Source organism: Centruroides sculpturatus, unplaced genomic scaffold (genome assembly GCF_000671375.1).
Source record: "Centruroides sculpturatus isolate CEXI.00-Female unplaced genomic scaffold, Cexi_2.0 scaffold1722, whole genome shotgun sequence".
Taxonomy (NCBI): domain Eukaryota; kingdom Metazoa; phylum Arthropoda; class Arachnida; order Scorpiones; family Buthidae; genus Centruroides; species Centruroides sculpturatus.
The window spans coordinates 85,613-92,291 of NW_019385876.1; the positions used below are offsets into that span (position 1 = coordinate 85,613).

General features: G+C 31.1%; 1 protein-coding gene and 1 non-coding gene across 2 annotated transcripts in view; one reads left to right on the forward strand and one right to left on the reverse strand.

Annotated features, from left to right (window-relative positions):
* LOC111642690 (methylmalonic aciduria and homocystinuria type D homolog, mitochondrial-like) overlaps positions 1-4,488 on the reverse strand; it is a 62,240-nt gene extending 57,752 nt beyond the window's left edge. Inside the window, exon 1 of the mRNA XM_023389069.1 lies at positions 4,340-4,488. The gene's annotated coding sequence lies outside the window, so the exon portion shown is untranslated. The remainder of the gene's footprint in view (positions 1-4,339) is intronic.
* Positions 4,489-4,965: 477 nt separating this feature from the next.
* On the forward strand, positions 4,966-5,037 carry Trnae-uuc. Its single transcript has one exon. It is a non-coding gene; the product is annotated as a tRNA-Glu (tRNA).
* The last annotated feature ends 1,642 nt before the right edge of the window (positions 5,038-6,679 follow it).

The window sequence follows — 6,679 nt, forward strand, 5'->3', positions numbered from 1 at the left end:
ACACCAGAAAACATCGAAAAAATCAGAGACTTGCTGCAATATGACCGTCGAATATCTATTTGGATGATAGTAGAGACAACTGGGTATCAATCTGGAGACAACTGGAGAGTTAGGCCTCAGTTTGCAGCAAGAGGAAGCTGGGTACTGCTGCATAACAATGCCTGCCTGCACACTGCGACTGTTGTCAAGGAGTTTTTGGCCAAACGTGGCATTGTGGAGTTGAACCACCCTCCATACTCACCAGATTTGTTGTCTTGCGACTATTTTTTGTTTCCGAAAATCAAAATCACATTGAAGGGATGAAGATTCGATGACCTGGAGGACATACAGCACAATGTGACCAAGGAATTGAGAGATGTCAACAGAAGTGACTTTTCCAAGTGTTTCAAGAACTTGAACAAGTGTTGCAAGAAGTGCATTGCCCTCCAGGGGGATTACTTTGAAACATATTAAAAGGGTTTTTATTATATTGATATGTTCTTTGTGTCCTTTTATTACCCCAGTCCTGGAATTTAATTGTCACACCTTGTATATTCCTGGGCATCTGCAGAGGGAGGCAAATGGGACACTTGCCCCTCCATGGGGTTAAGTAAAAAAAGTCCATAAATTATAATTATAATCATAGAAATGATTGAGATACGTAACCTCACACCCTCAATCTTGAGAAGTTTTATCTTAAAATTTCTTCTCCATCTTTAAAAAATCCCAAATTATTGACATAATTATATCTCCAAGCTTTGCCCTCCTGGAAAATTTTCTGTAGATACTCATGAATATATAAACTAATTTTTTCAAGCCTTTTCAAGAGCTTTTAAGACAAACAACTCTACTAAAATCAGATACATTGTATTACCAAAGCCAACCACTGTCGTATGCTGTCAGGCTAGTTAATCAGGCCAATTCTTTTCTTCCAGTAAATCTAATTAAAATTATAATTATTAAATTTATTAAGAAATGGTGCCTAATGCATCCCTCTAGTATCAAATTGTTTGGTAATTTATTAATATTATAGTGTTAATTAGCCTGATAGCATATGGTAGTGGTTGGCTTTGGTTTTTAAGACATTTTTAAGAGCTATACTGCTTACAAAAAATTCTTATGATATGACTTAAACTTGAATACAAATCTTCAGAGAGGCACACATATCTCTCCACTATCTGGCCATCAACCAAATTTATGTAAGACAAATATATCAATATATTGATAATGCTTATCTTAAAATGACATATAAACAAAGAAATTACAATTTTAATTACTGTAAAATGGAATAAATGCATTTTATACAGTAACAGTATTAAAAGAATTTAACACTAAAAAAAAAAAAAGACAAGATAGTCCAAATTACTTGCATTAATTGCTAAGTTCTAGTTCAAAATATCCAGTATTATTATTTGGTTATTAACAAAAAACGAATTGACATACATTATTAATTTTAATTTTTGGATTATTTAATTATTAGATTAAGAAATACTTTAATTTTTAAAAATCTGAACTTGCAGAAACTCTATTTTAATCATTTAACTACACAAGAGATAAGCTTCATTACAAATATATTAAAAATTTAGTTTTTCAATTAAAACTAAATTTGATAAATAATCATTATCCTACTGTACAAGAAATGATAGGAGTCATTATTTAATACTGAAACACTTTCAAGGAATCTCTATCAAAATAATATATTTTGGTATAAGTATAGTTTTAAGGATGACTAATCTAAATTTATATATTTTCAAATTTTATGTAAATAATAGATGCATACATAATTATCTTATGTACGATACCTATGATATGCAGATAAAAAGTAATAGTGATTAGAAAAATCTTTTATTTTTATTTTTATACTAAAAGATGATACAGTGTTGTAATTTTTAAGCACACATTTTCATTATTACAGAATGGAATACTTCAGAATGGAAACAGTTGCTTGTAAAATACAGTTGTCAATATCTATGCATATCTGATCATACAACTGACTTCATATTTCTACCTGTCCCTATAATTATCAATGGCCTATATTCCTTGTATTCAATATAATTTACATAACCTTGCATAAACATAAATTCAGAATAATGCAACTGCTTGCAAAGCAGTTGTACTAATCTCAAATATAACATTGATATATTGATAGTATGTGCCTAAACTTTAAAAATGTTAAGTGCCCTCTTTTATTGTTTAAGAAGTTTTTCAAATCACTATTGCTTATTATCTGAATGTCATGAGCAAATATATGTACTGTACTATACTAATCAGAGTTTGAAAACATGAGTTATATTACAGTAGAGCGTCGATTTTCCGAATCAATTGGGGACTGGGGTTGTCTGGATAACTGATATTTCGGATAACTGATTTACGTACGAAAAAATAGTTTAACGAATCCAATGTCGAAATTTTTATCCATTGCGTGTCGCTTTGCGTTGAATTTTCGTCAATGTTAAGCCTAACAAAGACTATTGTATCGTTAAAAATTATTTTTTTATTTTGTACAAACAAAATAAATATATTGAAAAATATAAAAATAATAAAAAATTATACTTCAGATGTTAATTTAGTATCAAAAACGAAAAATATTTGAGTAGCCCAAGACATAGCCAAAGATTGAAGCGCCACAGTACAGGCGAAAATTTAAATTTGCCGACTGGAATTCTTTCGGATGATTGACGTTTCGGATGATTGACTTTCGGAAAATCAACGCTCTACTGTAATTGTACTTAAAACTATGCTTGAACCTACATTCATTTTTGTATTAACATTAAATGTACATTTTAAATAAATTACTATTTAGAAGTCTTTCCAATTCTTTTTAATCTTTCATTTACATCAGTCACATTAGTGTCACTGAAAAACATAATTTTCTTTTATATTTCATTTAGAATATATTTTGTGTTCAATTAATTATATTTTATGAACAAATAATAAAAATATCCTTACTAAATTTCATTGTAAAAACAATTTAAAGAAACTTCTTATGAATCTCAAATCGTTAGTAATTTATTATGAAAGTTCCATTTCTTCAAGAAGTAAGTATGAATGAAGCAGTGCTATTTTATCTACTTTAATCTAGTAAAACTATTTATAAATTATTTTCACATTGCATATTTTGAATAACTTGACTCAATATACAATTTAAACACAATATATAATAGTCTTAAATGCATTTAACATTAGTAAACAAGTGATGTAATCAACACCCTAATGCAATTGTGAAGTAAGTTTTAAAGTTAAAGTTTCATATAACATACATACATATATTTATATGCAACCTAATTTTAAACAGTTTTAAATCTCAAGAAATAAAATAATTATTCTTAATTTTAAAATTATATTACATGTAAATTTATATTTATTAATATTCTACCCAACTCTGTACTTCTATTAAAGAGGCCATCCATTAATTACACATACAATTTAAGGAAGAGGGGATTGCAAAAAGTACATTACTATATACAATGAAGGAGGAATCAAGGCATTGTATACATACATTTTTTTAGTGGTATCAGTGGCTTATGAATTTGTTCTTGCAAGCCTACTTTCTAGTCATGTAAATAAATTATTTGTTAGAATATACTTGCAGAACCATAAGCTATTTCTTCAATGTCGGGATCCATGAACTATCGTACACATAATTAAAAGGGGGTTCACAAAAAGTACATCATTGTGCATGGCAGAGATGGAAGAGTCAAAAATGTTTGAAAACTGTACACATAATTAATGAATGGCTCTTAAATGTTAAAATTTCAAATCTAAATAAAAACATTTACAAGCTGGCAGAATACTTAAAATTTAGTTTTAAAATCAAAGATAAAATATTTATATAACATTATTACAATTTAATTTCCATATTGTTTTTATTTATGAATGCTGATTAATAGATCTAAATATTAACAGAATTTAAAATTATTGTATAAAATATTATATATTTTTACAAAAGTTATATATAATTAGCAATTTTTGAATTATATACATATACCATTGTAAATTATCCAAAAATTATTGAGAGCATATATATTTCATCATAGATTCTTATCTGTAGATCTTGATCTGTTTTGATTCATTTAACAATAAATATACAAGTCTGAAGGGTAATTATGAGATTAAGGGAATATGTATGATGTAATAATATTAAACAAACATAAGGATCTATTATAACTTAATTGATGTTTTTATTAAGCATCGCAGAAAGGAATTATTTCAATTACATAAATCTAATGCATAAAATTTTTGTCGTAGAAACATAATTTCCTAGTAATAATTACAGGATAATAATTTTCCAGTCAAACGCATATAACGGTAACTTTATAAGAATAAATCTATGTAATTTTGCCATATAATTGTAACTTACTTCCTTTAATTAGATTTCTTTATCGATCTGAATAATTTGCACCAAAATTCTTAATTAATACTTTAATCTACGTCTTTCGGAGAAGACGACACACGAACGAAAAGAATAATAGATTCCGAAATAGACGAATCGTTACCTTAGTGACGCCAATCGGAGAAATGTAAATAATGATTGAATATTTATTTATTTTAATTTGAGACAAACAAAAAGTATATATTATTTTATTATTAATATAAATTAGATGTTAACAAAGCGTAAAGCTGTAATTAAAATACATTAGATTAAATGTAAAAATACTTTTTCTTAACTCTTCGTCCTTTAGACACTTTTTTAAACTCTTTCCACCCTGTGGGCACTAAGAGGGTCTCTTTTAGTAAGCCCATTATGAGTTCGGCCAGGCCCACAATGGGGCAGCCGGGTACTGGGGGACTGCGCCTGACATATCCAGACGGACCACCCCCATTCGGATATGTCGTGATCGCATCCGGATGGGGCGAAAAAAAAACCCAAAATTTTTTCGGATATGTGGGGCTCCATCCCTCATCACCTGGTTTCCTGTGGGCCTGGCCAAATCTATAATGAGCTTGTTAAAATGGCCTTCTTACTTGTTAGTGCCTAAAGGGCTATCCCACGTGGTCTAGTGGTTAGAATATCTGGCTTTCACCCAGAAGGCTCGGGTTCGATTCCCGGTATGGGAACATTTAGACGGCCAGATGGCCAAAAGGTCAAGGTGACAGTGTACCAGCCCACCAGTGGCCAAAGCGGTCTTCGTTCCCTGAAAACTGGGAGTACGGTCGTGGGTTCGCGCCTCGCTCGGACTGGCTGGCCACGTGCAGTTTTCCGGGTTCTCCACGTCTGTAACTCCTAAATAGGGGCCGGTTCCCCTTAAAAAGACCTCCCGAAAGGCACCCCCTAGGAAGATCGCCCAAGTGTTGCGTTGCCATAACTAAACAAACAAACAGACAGTCTAGCGTTCTGGGGATCAGGATTCGATCACGAGTTCCTTAGATCTGTAGGCTGTCACTGATTTTAGTAACTATTTTAGGCCAGATGGCCGAGCTTAAGACCTAAAATAGTTTCTTTAAACAAAACTGTTTAATGAATACAAGTTTTTTCAATGACTTCCGTTTCATTAATTTCAATTGAAAATACAAAAAATACTATGATTAAGCATAATAAAATATTTAAAAATTCTATTGTAAAATAAGTTAAATCGAACAAACTTTTTGTGTATTTAATTAATCTTATGTCCAAACTATGCTTAGCTGAATCGAACATTCATGATATATTTACATTCATTGACAAATAATGTTACTGGTATTGAAAAAATAATAATAATTTTTAAAAGTAAATAAATCTTATTGACGACAATATATGCACAGGAAAAAATTTAACTGAATTCTCTACTATAATACGCTTCTTGTCTAGTTTAATAGGGATAGAAATCAGGGCCCGATTTATCCCTGTTCCCGTACCAAGCTTTTGATGACCCTGTGTATAAGATAAAATATTTATTTAATGTTTTTTTAATATTTAGTCTATTATTTAAACAAATATTGTTAAATTGTTAGTGCAAATACCATATATGAAAAATCTTAAAGGCACTTGTTTGATTTATACAAGCACAGATTTAAATAGTCAACAATTTTTACTATAATTTTAAATAAAATCAGGGCTGTGGAGTCGGAGTCGGAGTCGGAGTCGGAGTCGTGGAGTTTTGGTGTTTTAGCCGGAGTCGGAGTCGGAGTCGGATTGGTAAGGAAAAGTCGGAGTCGGAGTTGGAGTCGGTAGATTTTTACTCGACTCCACAGCCCTGGCAGGATTGTGGAGTCGGAGTTGGAGTCGTGGAGTTTTGGTGTTTTAGCCGGAGTCGGAGTCGGAGTCGGATTGGTAAGGAAAAGTCGGAGTCGGAGTTGGAGTCGGTAGATTTTTACTCGACTCCACAGCCCTGGCAGGATTGTGGAGTCGGAGTTGGAGTCGTGGAGTTTTGGTGTTTTAGCCGGAGTCGGAGTCGGAGTCGGATTGGTAAGGAAAAGTCGGAGTCGGAGTTGGTAGATTTTTACGCGACTCCACAGCCCTGAATATATCAATTCTTATTTAATTTCTTTCAATAAATTTGTCAAATAGTTCCTTTAGATTAGCGAACAATTTCTTTATTCTTATAAAGAAAAAGCAAGAATCCATTGACGAAAAGAAGTACTTAAGAATGGTGATAGCTAATAGTTTCTTAGTACAGTATATTCATTTTATTACTATTTTCCCTTTCAGTTTTTTTATAAAACATTTAAAAGTTAAGCTTTAGTGTATTTACGATTTTTCTATCAAATAAATTTATTTATT